This window comes from Saimiri boliviensis, chromosome 1 (assembly GCF_048565385.1).
Source record: "Saimiri boliviensis isolate mSaiBol1 chromosome 1, mSaiBol1.pri, whole genome shotgun sequence".
Lineage (NCBI taxonomy): Eukaryota > Metazoa > Chordata > Mammalia > Primates > Cebidae > Saimiri > Saimiri boliviensis.
This window is the reverse complement of record NC_133449.1, coordinates 295612048-295625808: the sequence shown is the minus strand read 5'-3', so window position 1 is coordinate 295625808 and position 13761 is coordinate 295612048.

Sequence of the window (13761 nt, the reverse complement as noted above, 5' to 3'; positions counted from 1 at the left end):
GAAGTAGAGGTTGTAATGAGCCAAGATAGCACCACTTCACTCCAGCCTGGGCAACAGAGCAAGACCCTGTCTCAAAAAAAAAATAAATAAATAAGTGAATAAATTTTTAAAAATAAAATTGTATTGTTAAGCTGCTAAAACAGAGGTGATTTGTCACAGCAGCCCTAGGAGACTAGGGCGTTATTGTGGCAAAGGAAGCACTGTGGTCTGAGCCCAAAGACCTGCAGGTATACAGCCACGTGACAGCTGTATGGCCTGGGCAGCTTTCCTGACCTCCCTGAACCACCATATTTTCCATGCCTAAAATGTGTGCAGTCATGCCTCTGGGACTATTGTTAGTGTTATAAGAATTCAGGGTAATTAACTGCAAACACCAAGAAAGGTATGGAATATTTTATTGATTTATAAGAGGCCTGAAGGGAAGCATTACTATTTTTTGTGAACCTAAGACAGAAACTGCTAATTGTCAACAACCACTTTCCTTCATTCCTAGCAAAAAAAAAAAAAAGTACTTTGCTATCCATAAACATTTACTTTTCTTTTCAATAAACCCATATGAGGCTTTAAATCTATATGAGGAGTCCCCTTGGGAGGTGGTCCAGAAGCCAGTAAGAATTCTAGCGTCGGGTAACCAGGCAGCCCTGGGCGGAGCTACCCAAGTCACAACTGGATCCATCTGAGTTTCGGGTCAGAAAGACAATTACCCCACTGGCCCCCTCAGGTCAGGCACAGGCTGGGAAGGTGTGAGAACCTGCTCCTCACTCTAGGCTGTGGAATAGTGAGTGGAAGTGACATTTGCCAGCCTTCTTGCAATTAAGGGCACATTAAAATGTAGTTGGTAGTGGTATACTTAGATTCCCTGATGTGACTTCCTCTATGGAGAAGCATTTTTATAATTCCAGGAATTACTTTTTTTAAACTTTTTATTTTTTCAGAAGGAGTCTTACTCTGTTGCCCAGGCTGGAATGCAGTGATGCGATCTCAGCTTACTGCAACCTCCACCCCCCAGGTTCAAGCAATTCTTCTGCCTCAGCCTCCCAAGTCGCTAGGATTACAGGCACTTGCCACCATGCCCAGCTAGTATTTGAATTTTATTAGACATGGGGTTTCACCAAGATGGCCAGGCAGGTCTCAAACTCCTGACCTCAAGTGATCCACCCACCTCAGCCTCCCAAAGTGCTGGGATTACAGGCGTGAGCCACTGTACCCAGCCTAGAAATTACATTTTTATTTCTAGTTGTAGAGTTGTAGAATTTTAAAAAAGCCCTTTTTCACAAAGGCAAAACACAGTAGAACTTGGAATTGTTTTTGTGGAAGCTCAGAATTTACTGACTATCTATGCTGGGCCTGAAATGAATGATACTCATGAATAGCTATAAAATCTACTTCATGAGACTGCAAGGGATTAAGTTAAATGAAACAAAATAATGTAACCAAGGATGCGCAGGTAGGAAGAAACAGACCTGGAATCACCCCGTGACCTTTCTAGTTCCCATCTTCAGGCACTAGACTCTCCCACAGTTACTGCCCTTTCCTGTAGTGGTTTGGGTCTGCCTTCACTCTGACTTTATTTCTCATTCCATCCTGTGACCTGGCATTTAATCCCACAGTGTATCAAAGACTAAACCAATAATCTACTCCCCACTTACACATGCACACAAAATAGTGCATTTTTTTAAAAGTGCACTAATAGAAAAATACTGCATCTTCTCACTCATATGTGGGGGCTAAAAAATATGAGCTCATAGAAGTGGAGTAGAATTATGGTCATTGGAGTCTGGGAAGAGCCGGAAGGAGGGAAGGATAGGGAGAGGTTGGTGATATGGTGTTGTTGTGTCCCCACCCAAATCTCATCTTAAATTGTAGCTCCCATAATTCCCACGTCATGGGAGGGACCCTGTGGGAGGTAACTAAATCATGGGGGCAGGTCTTTCCCATGCTATTCTCATGATAGTGAATAAGTCTCACGAGATCTGATGGTTTCATAAATGAGAGTTCCCCTGCACAAGCTCTCCTGTCTGCTGCCATGTAGCACATGACTTTGCTTCTCATTTGCCTTCCTCTATGACTGAGTCCTCCCTAGCCATGTGGAACTGTGAGTCCATTAAAGCTCTTTCCTTTATAAATTACACAGTCTTGAGTATATCTTTATTAGCAGCATGAGAAGAGACTAATAATTGGTTAACAAATAGATAGTGAGGACTCACTGGGAGGAATACATTCTGTAGTATTGTTTGTTATGAATGTGGTGAACAATAACTTAGTGTATATTTCAAAGAGCTAGAAGGAGGATCCTGAATTTTCCCTACACAAAGAAATAATAAATGTTTAAGTTTATGGATATGTTAATTACCCTGATTTGCTCTTTATACATTGTATACATGTATCAAAATATTATACTGTATCCCACAAATATGCACAATTATTACAAGTCAACTACAAACAAAAAAAGGAAAAATGTATACAAATTAAAAGCATCATGGAGAAGTGCAAATCCTGAGAAAAAGAGCACTTTATGTTGCAATGCTAACATTAATGAAGAAACGTTCCCTCAGGCCATGAAGTAACTTAAGGTAACTGACATGTAGAGAGTGTCATCATGGGATGTGGTAAAGAACCCCTCTCTACCTCTGGGAATAAGATCTGCCTGAGCCCTACCACAAACCCACCCCAATGCCAAGGGTTTTACATGTATTCACGCATTTGATCCTCAGAGCCTTCCCATAAGTACTATTTATGCCCATTTTATGCATGAGAAAACCGAGGCACAGACAGATTAATTTGCTTGCTCACAGTTACACCCCTAGTAAGTGGATCAGTCAGTATTCAAATCAGGTGGTGTTAAACACTGTCTCCCTGAGATGTGTTATCATCCAGAATCACTGGTGAAAGTTGTAAACATTAAGTCTAGCTTAGAATGATTCTACTATATTGTTAAAAATCTACAGTTATCATGAATCACTACACAAAAAATACGCTGATGTTAGTAGAAAAAACTTCACGTCTACCGCTTGGGTCCCATGCTTGCGGGTCTGCAAAATCACTGAAAATAGATCAACAGGAGAAAAGGCAAGGATTGTTTACATGTGCTCCTGGGAGTTGCTTGGCCATGAGTAACTCGCATAATCATGTGAAGTAAAGGTTTCTATATCTCTACTTAACAAAAGCGTGGTTGTTTGGGCTCCCATGGGAGAGCGCGCTTTTTTGTGCTTTTTGATGCTATTGGGAACAGGCAAGCTACCTCCATGGTAGCTGAATGTGAAGGACTCTTGAAGAAGGGTTAACAGCAACTGTATTTTCAGAAGGCTCTGCTTGGTCAGACAAAGAAAGTTCCGGTAAGATTTCTTTCTGCACTTTCTGGAGCTCAAATGTTTATACCAACTGGGAGAGTCCAAGCAGATCTCCACACTAACGTGGTCATCTCTTAGGTAGGGAACAAGAATAACACAGATGAACTGCATTCAAACTATATTCAGATTAGTTTTAAATGATCTGCATCAGTAATGACTTCCTAGTTACTGTGTTTGAGAGTCTTATTTACTTATTATTTATTTATTTATTTTGGGGATGGAGTCTTGCTCAGTCACCCGGGCTGGAGTGTTGGTGCAATCTCTGCTCACTGCAATCTCTGCCTCCCTGCAACCTCTGCCTCCCAGGTTCAAGCAATTCTCCTGCCTCAGTCGCTCGAGTAGCCAGGACTACAGGGATGCACCACCACACCCAGCTAAGTTTTGTATTTTTAGTAGAAATGGGGTTTCCCCATGTTGGCCAGGCTAGTCTCAAAATCCTCGCCTCAGGTGATCCACTTGCCTCCGCCTCCAAAGTGCTGGGATTATACGCGTGAGCCACCGCGCCTGGCCAGAGAGTCATTTTTTAATCAAATAGTTCCAAAATCTACAAGCCACATCTTAGTAATAGAGTATTTATTACAGGTAGGACTCTATCCAGAGGAGGTCCAATGACCTCCTTCCGTACTTGCTGAACGGAAAAGTGCATTAATAACAGGAGAAACCACAGTGCGTGGACTGTGCCGGGAAACGCTGACGTTGATTCAGCGGTACTCACCAAGCACTCACCAAGCCCCTGCACTCCCCAGGAGCTCGCCCAGGAACTGGGGATGCCAAGGGGCCAACATGCTGAAGCTGACATTATGGGAGAAGAGAGGAAATAGACATTGAGCAACCAGGAAATGAAAAGAGAAGATATGAAGCCGTACTAAGTGCAATGTGGAGACTCTTTTGACTGATGTCCAATGAAAGCCTCTCTGTGGAAGTGAGCTTTACTAAAAAGAGCCAGCCCTGTGAAGACCTGGAGTGTTTGTCGCAGCAGAGAGGACAGGAGATCTAAAGACTGCAGGGCAGGAATGAGCTTACATGCCGGGAAACTGCGAGAAGGCAGCGTGGCTGGAGAGTGTGGGAGAGGGGAGATGCCAAGATGACATCAGAGGCAGGCAGGGAGCTGCCCCAGGTGCCATGAGAAGGCTGGTGGAAGCCAGATCCCATCAGGCTCTATAGTCAAGGGCAAGGGAATGGATTTATCCCAAGGGTAATGAGAATCCAGTGTTGTTATTACCTGTTGCATACATTGCTGAGTTGTTTGCAGACCACCCTGGTCCGGAATGAAAGCTCAGGGGAGGAGTGCAAGTAGAGAGAACTGTTTCTCTCAGAGAGAGAGGATGGTGGCTTGTTCCAGGAGCACCATGGTGGAGGTGGAGAGAAGAGGGCAAGTTTGGGGTATGTTCGGGGGACACAGGCAACAGGACTGATGAACGGGGCGAGGGCCGTGGTAAACCGAATCGCTGATTCACATTTATTCCACCCCACCCCGACCACGGCTGTCCTGAGGGCAGAATGCATGCCCTTGCACCATTCACTTTGGACTTGACCACGTGACTTGTTCCAAGCAATGGGATGCATGTAAGGGACAGTGTGCCAGATACAAGCAGAGGCTTTAAAAGGCATCATTTTCTTCTGCTGTCCTTCCTGACTTCTACATTGCACCATGAGGAAAGCATGCCCCAGACTGTAACTTCTCTGCCAGCTGAGGTCCTGGGCAAGAAGGGCAGCCCAAAGGAGTCCAGCCAAGGGGAGCTGAGCTTAGATGCTGCAGCCAGCCTCTGACCCTGGAGTGAGAAATAAACATTTGCAGACGCAAGCTACAGAGACATCTGGACTACTTGTTACTGCGGCAGAAGCTAACTACCACAAGAACATGTAGATTTTTGGCCTAAGCTACTGTGAGGATAATGGTGCAACTTACTAATCTGAGTTGCAGCAAGTGGGGTGGGAAAGTGGAAATTAAGATTTCATTTTAGAATACACTTAGCAAATAGAAACACCATCTATGTTATGAAGGATAAGATACAAGATACAACTTTCATACTCTGTGCATTTGGAGAATAAAAAAAATATTTGCATTGGGAATTTAATATCCCAAATAAATGTTCATATCCTTTACACTCAATCTGTTTATTGTCAAACGTTTTGTTCCCTGATATTGCTTAATTCATGTTTATTCAAAAAGAAAGTGTACTTGCAGTTAAAACTAGTTTTACCCATGAGGGTCTGAAGAGCTTAAAAATAGAAATGGGATTATGCCAGGATGGAACCCATTAAAGACTCAGTTGAGTGAGGTCAGTGGGCAAGAAAGCCTAGGCGCTCCACGTAGGGAAGAGAGCCCCCACCGTCATGCCTGGATCATCAGGAGAAATGAGATCCACTTGGACGGCATGATCCAGAGAAGCCAAGAGAAACTGTGTCAAAATAGCAGAAGGGTTCTTTTTTCTTTTTCTTTTTCTTTTTTCTTTTAAAGATAAAGCCACTTTAACCAAGAAGAAGAACAGATTTTGTTTGAAAACTCTAACTGGATATTTGGTTATTAATAATGTTATATCATATTAATACTTTTACATCAAATTTCATTCACTGTCTACCATATTTCGCATGCAATGATATAATCTTCATAACTAAATTTTAATGGCTGCCCAATGAATAGCTATATCACAATGTTGGCTTTTTTTTTCTTTTTTTCTGTGATGGAATCTTGCTCTGTCACCCAGTCTGGAGTGCAATGGTGTGACCTCGGCTCGCTGCAACTTCCACTTCCCAGATTCAGGTGATTCCCCTGCCTCAGGCACCCAAGTAACTGGGATTACAGGCACCTGCTGCCACGGCCAGTTAACTTTTGTATTTTTAGTAGATATGGGAATTCACCATGTTGGCTAGGCTGGTCTTGAACTCCTGACCTCAAGTGATCGACTCACATCTGCCTCCCAAAATGCTAAGATCACAGGTACGAGCCACTGCACCCGGCCATGTATTTTTAACTTATCTTTTTTTGTAACTTAATTTTTTTCTACCATTCATGAAAAGTTGTTAAATATACATTGTTAAGTGAGGAAAGAAAGACATACTGGATAGTATCTTTTGCAAGATGTCATTAACCCATTTATGCCAGAGGTTGCATATATTTTTGTGAAAAATCAGACGTGGCGATGACCTTGAGCAGTAGGATATAAATAACTCCCACATGCTTAGCGTTCCAATACTGGAACACTAGGCACAAATGGGTTAAGATTACAGACAATAAACTTTGTGTATGAATATATTTATATGCATTCTGGACAGATGAATGTTAAATTATAAGTTAGGTGAGCCTGCAGAAATTGTTATTTTAGTTACTAATTTCTACATCATTTAAATTCTTTATGATGAGCAAATAGTTCTTCTGTAATTAAAAAAACAACAAAAACAAAGATATTTACCAATAAGAAGTAGAAGAAATGATTCATTCCACATAGGTTTGAAGAAAAGGTCTTAACGCTAAAGCACTGTAGCTAAAACATTTTGAAATAGGGCTAGAAGAGAGCAGCATCATTAGTGAAGCTTTCAGTCCACAGAACAGTGACTATATCCTCCACTCCGGCAAAGCTCCTGACAGTTTAACACATACTTCCTGGTGCGTATTATACTTCAGTATGGATACTGTATTAATATTTTATGTTCCTCTCTGTTTCTCTCTGGTTATAAGCATAGCATGGATAAACAAGTCACAGAGTAGATACATAAAAGCACACAACTAAATTCACATTTTCTCTTAATTTTAGAAACCACAGATGCATTAAAAAGGATCATTGGGGACAGAGGTGTACTTTGACGTTTTGACCTAGCCCATTTTCACATTCAAAGGATGCTTTGAGTTTTATTCAGAGATACATAATTGTGCTGAGAGCAGAAAGCACTTAGTGTCAACTGAACACGCACTTAAAGGCTCAGCTGGAAATACACGAGGATGTGTTGGAGAACGCATTGACCTGGGCTCTTCTGAGCTCCATGGAGAGCTGATGGGAGACAGTTGCTAGGCACTGGCGCTGGTGAAGTCCAGACGGTACCTCTTGCATTCTGTGCTAGGCATGTCCAGGAGCATCTCCTAGCCCCCTACTCTTTATTTGCCTCCACCTCTCGCCCCACCCCCCACCCCATTCCTCCTTCCCAGTTAAGGGAAAGCTAGAGGCAAAGAGATGTGTTCAGTTCTGTGGTGGATGAACTGATCTCGGAACGCCAGCTGCACAATCTTCATGCAAGAGTTTACAATTCCATCCATTTTCACGATGCCTTTGGTATTCGAGCTTGGACGAAACCAAAAGGTCACCAAAAGCTTCAGGAGAAACTGCTGAATTTCACTGATGGCGGAGTCAAAATCTCCAAATTTAACCCAGCTGATTTCCCTCTCCAAACGCTGACTCACCAGGCTTTGATGCTTCCAACAAGGCCGGCTGGCAGAGGAAGTTTGAACACAGTCTCAAACCTTGCAAGCTTCTGCCTCATTTCAAGCCTTGAGTATATCCCAGTTTCCCCTGAATAAATAAATGGAGTGCTTGTATTGACATGGAGCCACGGGTCTATCTATTCTGATGGAATCTCCAAGGCCAGGGTCATATTTAGGGCAGTGCACTGTCAGTGTGCCCACCAGGCTCTATGAGGCTCTATGGTATTCTTTTAGCTTTTCAGTCTCTCATAGACTGAGGTAGTTTTGTGAATTGCTGCTTTAAAAAGAAATCCAATTTAAGGTTGATTCAAAAAATAGATCTTCTATTTGGGGCCTTAACACTTGAAGTCAATACAGGTTGAGCATCCCTAATCCAAAAATCTGAAATTTGAAATCCAAAATGTTCTCAAATCAGAACCTTTTTGAGTGGTGACATGATGTCCAGAGCTCATGAAAGAGGTGTCTTTGGAAGCCCTGTAGTGGCTCTTGGCCCTACCACAGTCATCAGGAGGGGCTTTTTTAGTGAAATACGGATGCTGGAGTCACACCCAGGGCCATCGCTTTCGGAGTGTGCAGGCAGCAGAAGCCAGCAGCCAGCGGAGAGTCACTGCACTGGGACAAATGGTCTGTGGTGAGGTCACCACTCCCAGCCATCAGTTCTTTGTGGATGTGGGCCCTGTAGGCTCCCCTTCTGGGTTCCAGGAGGTGGGTAGCTCCTCCAAGAAAGTAGGGGAGGGCATCACAGTTTGCAACCTCATCGGAAAGAAAAAGTTCCAAAGAACCAATCAGAGAAATCTCAGCATAAAATGAATGCTAAAAGGTAGAATTGAGAGAATTAGCAAGTGAGACAAGATTAAAAGCAGGAGGTTGATTACACAATATGAACCAGCTCTGTCAAGATCTTGGCCCTGCTCAGTTACAGCAAGAAAAACTAGAATACGAGGAAGCCACTCAGTTTTCCCAGAATCCAACAATGACTGGGCTCCTGGGCCAGGCCTGGAACATAGTGCTCCTGACTCCAGCTCGCTGTGACCCGCTCAGCGTGAAAGGGAACACTCTGGCTGTTGTCTGGGTAATTGCTTTTTCAAAAACTCCCACTGGATACATCCACATAACTGAGGCCCCAAAAAGTGTTATTTTCTTTGTAAATTATCTACACAATTGCCTTAGTTTTCACTTGGTTTGGTTTTGCATACAGTGCCTCACCTCTCCTTCTCATGGTCAGCACGAAACAAGTTGGTAATCTGTGCTCCACACGTATTGAGCTATTATCATATGTACGAAGCAGCATGACTGGAGTGACAGGAACTGTAAATGAAAGTCGTAGGTAAGCACATGCAAGTGGCCTGTCCTCCTAAGCTCAGTCTGCTCCACACATTTTCTTGGGAGAAGGAAACTCGTAAGATAGAGCAAAGCAGGATGAGTAGGGAAAGGCGGTGGGTGAAAGAGGGAGATGAAGGAGGGAGCATGACGCAGAGACAGCTGTGTGGGAGGGTCCCGGAGGGTTTTGGCTGAAGGGACAGGCATGGAGCATGAGCAGCTATTCCAAGTGTGACACACGGCCCAGTTTCATACCTCGGCTGTAGCACTTGCAAGCTGGTGACTCGGTCGCTTCACCTCTGTGGGCCTCAGTTTCCCATCTGTAAAATGGGGATAATTTTCTTTGTCAAGTTATTTTGAGGATTCTCATTTCCAAAGTGCCTACAGCGTGAGAAGTGCCCATGTGATGGTGAATGAGCATCCTCGGGTCTTGGAGGGCTGGAAATGGCGGTCATTCTGAGCTTTGAGCAGGCTGGGCCCATTCCCCATTGCCTCCACTACCTGTCACTTATCTGCAGGACAAAGGGAAGCCAGCAGGGATAAGCAGCCACACTGTCCCAGGAATGGCATCAGGGAGCCCTGACCCAGCCCTGAAGCCTGGGAATATCATGAAATCCCAAATAAGAAAGATGTGACAAGGGAAAAATTAACAAGCCATCATGGCTGACCTGGTACCCAAGGAGTGAGGCAGCAGACAGATGACTTTCCACCAGGAGCAGGGGAGAAGCAGCAGAGAGCAGAGGAGAGAGGCACCTCCGCTCTGCTGAGCCAAGGTCCCCAGTTGACCTCCGGGAGGAAACCCAGCAGCCTGTGGGAGAGGGGAGAGCAGATGTGGTTTTAGGAGGTGGCAAGATCGAGCTCTATGGAAGACGGATGCTCCAAGGTCCAGATTTTAGGAAGAGTCACGGGCTAAGTCCTGGAGGACCAGGGAAGAGAGGTCAGGCTGCAGACGACACTGGTTCTTAGGGACAACAGATGTGGCAACTGGAAGAGGCCCACCGCCCTCCGTAGAGTCCATGCCTCCAGTACATTCATCACTCCATATGAAATACGGAAACATGACAGAACTCAAGATGACAACCTGTACTGGGGAGGGGTCCCAAATCTCATGCTCCAGAAGTGGCACAAGGCACAGGTCATGGTGGTGAGTCTGTGGGTACACAGGAGTAGATCAGTGGGGCTGGCTGGCCTTGCAGGCGTCCTGGAATATTTCTCATGCCTTCTTTTTTGACCAGTTACTCCATCTGCAAATCCACAAGTGGGACCATGGTTCTTTGTAGCCTTATCAGTGCTTGGCGTGCATGTTAAATAGATCAGCTACAGTCAAGAGGACACTTCTGAAGGATGGGCTGCCCCAGCTATCTGAAGTCCCTGGAGATGAAGAATAAAGAGGACTGGCTGCACACAGAAAGAAAACACCACCCACGAACCGCTGTTACTCTGCCCTTCTGCCTTCTGAAGAGAAGCTGCCAGTTCTGTCAGGCGACAGCCTGTTTCCCCTGAGTCTTTTTTTTCTTTCACTTCAGAAATTACAGGAGATGCATGCAAACACTCTAAATATATAGGCTCATTTTCCAGTAAGTACGAAAGTGGATGGATGGATGGATGGACGGATGGGCGGAAGGAAGGAAGGGTGATGGGAGGGAAAGAAGGAGGGAGGGAGGGAGGGAGGGAGGAGGAAAGGGAAAGATGTCCTGCAAAGTAAACTTTCCAATCTAACTGAACCCAAAACTTACAATAATTTCAGTTTCCCAACTGTGAAAATTAAACGGCTTCTTTCTATAGCCTTTGGTTTACATAAATACAAACTCTGATCTTCTACCACCAAATCCCTACATGAGGCCCCTGCAAGCTTCCTTTACTCTACCACTGTGTCTGCTGCATTTGCCCCAGTTGAACTCATGAAGAGCAGGGCTTGAGTGTGGCCAGATTCACACCCACCTCATCATTTCTCCCACCGATGTCCCCAGCCTGTCAGTAGCACCATCATTGCCCTTGTGTCCCAGTCCAAACATCTCAGAGTCACGTTTTCCCTCTGTGCCTTTCACTCCACCTACTCCATGTTCAATAGTGATGGAGGGGGCATGGACCCACACATCTCTGAAATGACATAAACAACGTAAAAGAGTTTTTTGAAAAAACAATTGTAAGAAGGAATGTCTCCTCTTCCCCTCCACTCCACTGGATTTTATACAACTGCATCAGTTGAAGTTTTCTACAAAATCCACCCTCCAGGTTCCCTCTCCCCATTCCTCAGGGCCCCCTCCAAGGGCAGGGTAAGATTTCTCTAGTACCTGATTGCATTCCAAGGATGAATTTCAAGTTCAACTTCTCAAGCCTGCAAATGTGGCATCTCAGAGAGACCGACCGACCTGTCTGCCCACACCTGGCCACCTGCCGGGGCTGGCTTGCTCAGTGCCAGCTCACTGCTGCAGCAGCTTCAGCCTCCATGTCCTCCAGCGCCCAGCACAAGGTGCAGTTTCCCCACCAGGACCCCGGCGCTGGCCTGCCCACGCTGACTTGGAGTGACATCAAGCCGCTCGCACAGTAGCTGCAGAGCAGTTGGAGGGATGTTTCTGAAGGCATCTTTCCTCCCAAATGTGCCGAGTAGTTCTGTGGAGCAGAACCAGGTCACAGCACAGCGCCATTTGTGTTTATTATGACTGTTGAAAAGACGAATAAATGAATGAGCCAAATCATGAGCTTCTCCTAAAGCATCAGAAGATAGGCTCCCAGCTTTCAATGCTAACTTTGCTCCCACTGTAGAAAAGTAAGTACCAGAAAATATGGAGATGAGATGCAAATAACCCCCTCGAAAGTCGGGGAAAATCCATTCTGCTTGCTTTGCTAAATCTACCAAGTTCCACCTCACAACCTAGATAAACCATCTCCAAATATGTGCTGGTTGGTTTTTCTACCCAGAACATTAACGGTATCACTGGTAATAAAATAACGTAGCATGTGTATTAATATGAGGGTATATTTTAATAGTATTCACTGTAATTGTTCTAATTCTAATAGAAATATTGCTAAAATTAAGTTGAATATCATTTTGATGTGATTTCCAGCTGGGGGTAAGACAATTCAGCATCTTTATCATTTTTTTTTTGCAATGGTTTATCATGTAAGCACAAGTACGTTGCAACGATTTATTTTTCTTCAAATAGTAACCATCACGCCTTCAAAAAAGCAGCTTAACATAAATGCTGCTGATTTATTTTTATGAAATTCATCAACAGCACCGTATTCTATGGTGTCGCTGATGCTCGTGCATTCTGCATCTCGTTGCCAGCTCTCCTGGAAGGTAATTAAACAGCGAGGCTGAGCGGACATTCAGGCACAAGTACTCCCTGGTGACCCACAGAACATCCAGCCCAGTGAGGGCTATTGAGCTTGCACAGGGGCTCACACAACCATGTCCAGGGGAGGAGGATGGAGACAATCGGACCCTGTCCCTCCGCAGTCAGAATGAGGCCAGGGACTCCTTCACAGGGCAGGAAGGGGGCCTGCTCGAATGTGAAAACTTGGCCAGATATTTGCCAGCAAGACAGGGAACCAGTGGCCTCCTGATACAGAAACAGAGGCTGGGGATGCTGAGACTTGACCCCAGTGGCCCCTGCAGAACAAAGGGTGGGCCCAGCGATGTGAGGGCCTGGGAGGCACAGGGAATGCGGCAGGCCCACGGAGGGCATGCAGTCACACTGGGCGATTGTGACTGGGCTGCCACCCCAGCCTCCAAGCATCGCAGAGCACAGAGGCCGTGACGGGAGGTGTGTTTCGGCAAGGCCACTGCGCAGGGTGAGGAGGACAGAGTTGGGCGCCAGTGGGAGTGAGGAGAGAGGGGATAAGGACAGGTCAGGTGCTTGTCGCAGTCACATCCTCAGTGACACGGGAACAATTTTCAGAGCGGACTCTACAGAACATTCATCTCCTCTGCTGCTGTACAAACTACCCCAATCTGGTCAGCATAAAACAGAAATTTACTCCCTGCAATTCTGGAGGGCTCAGGTCCAAAATCCAGGTGGGCCAAGCTAGGGCTAGAGGCTCTGGGGAGGATCCGGGATGTGCTCCAGGCCTGTCTCCCCGCTCTTGGGGGTGCTGGGAGCCCTGGAGCCCCGTGGCTGTGGATGCATCCCTCGAATCTCCGCCTCCGCCATCTGTGGCCTTCTCCCTGTGTGTGTTCGAATCATCTCCCTCCACCCATCTGTGCTGCCTCTGGGTCTCCTCTCCCCTTTTAAGGCTTAGGGCCCACCCTTAACCAGTATAACCGCATCTGAACTTGACGACATCTGCCAAGACCCCATTTCCAAATAAGGCCACATCCACAGGTACCAGGGTTAGGGCTTCGACAGGTCTTTGTGGGGGACGCAATATCACCCAAAGGCCCGGTGCTTGGGGGGCTGCAGGAGGCAGGGCAGAGCAGGACTCCAGCCAAGGGCCAGGCTGGCGAGGAAGCTGTTTCGATTCTCCAGGCGGGCCGAGGGCAGGAGGTGCCGTTCCCTATGGCTTCGTGGCTCCCAGCTGCAGCGGCTCCGGAGTGGACAGGCGTTTGCTACCTGCTGCGGTTTAGCTGCTGCCGCTTCTTCCTCGTGTTCCTTCAAATCTCCTGCTGCCCCATCTGAACCTCAGAAGCACGCTGTGGAGCAGGGGTTCCCCACCTCGGCTTCAGGAGGC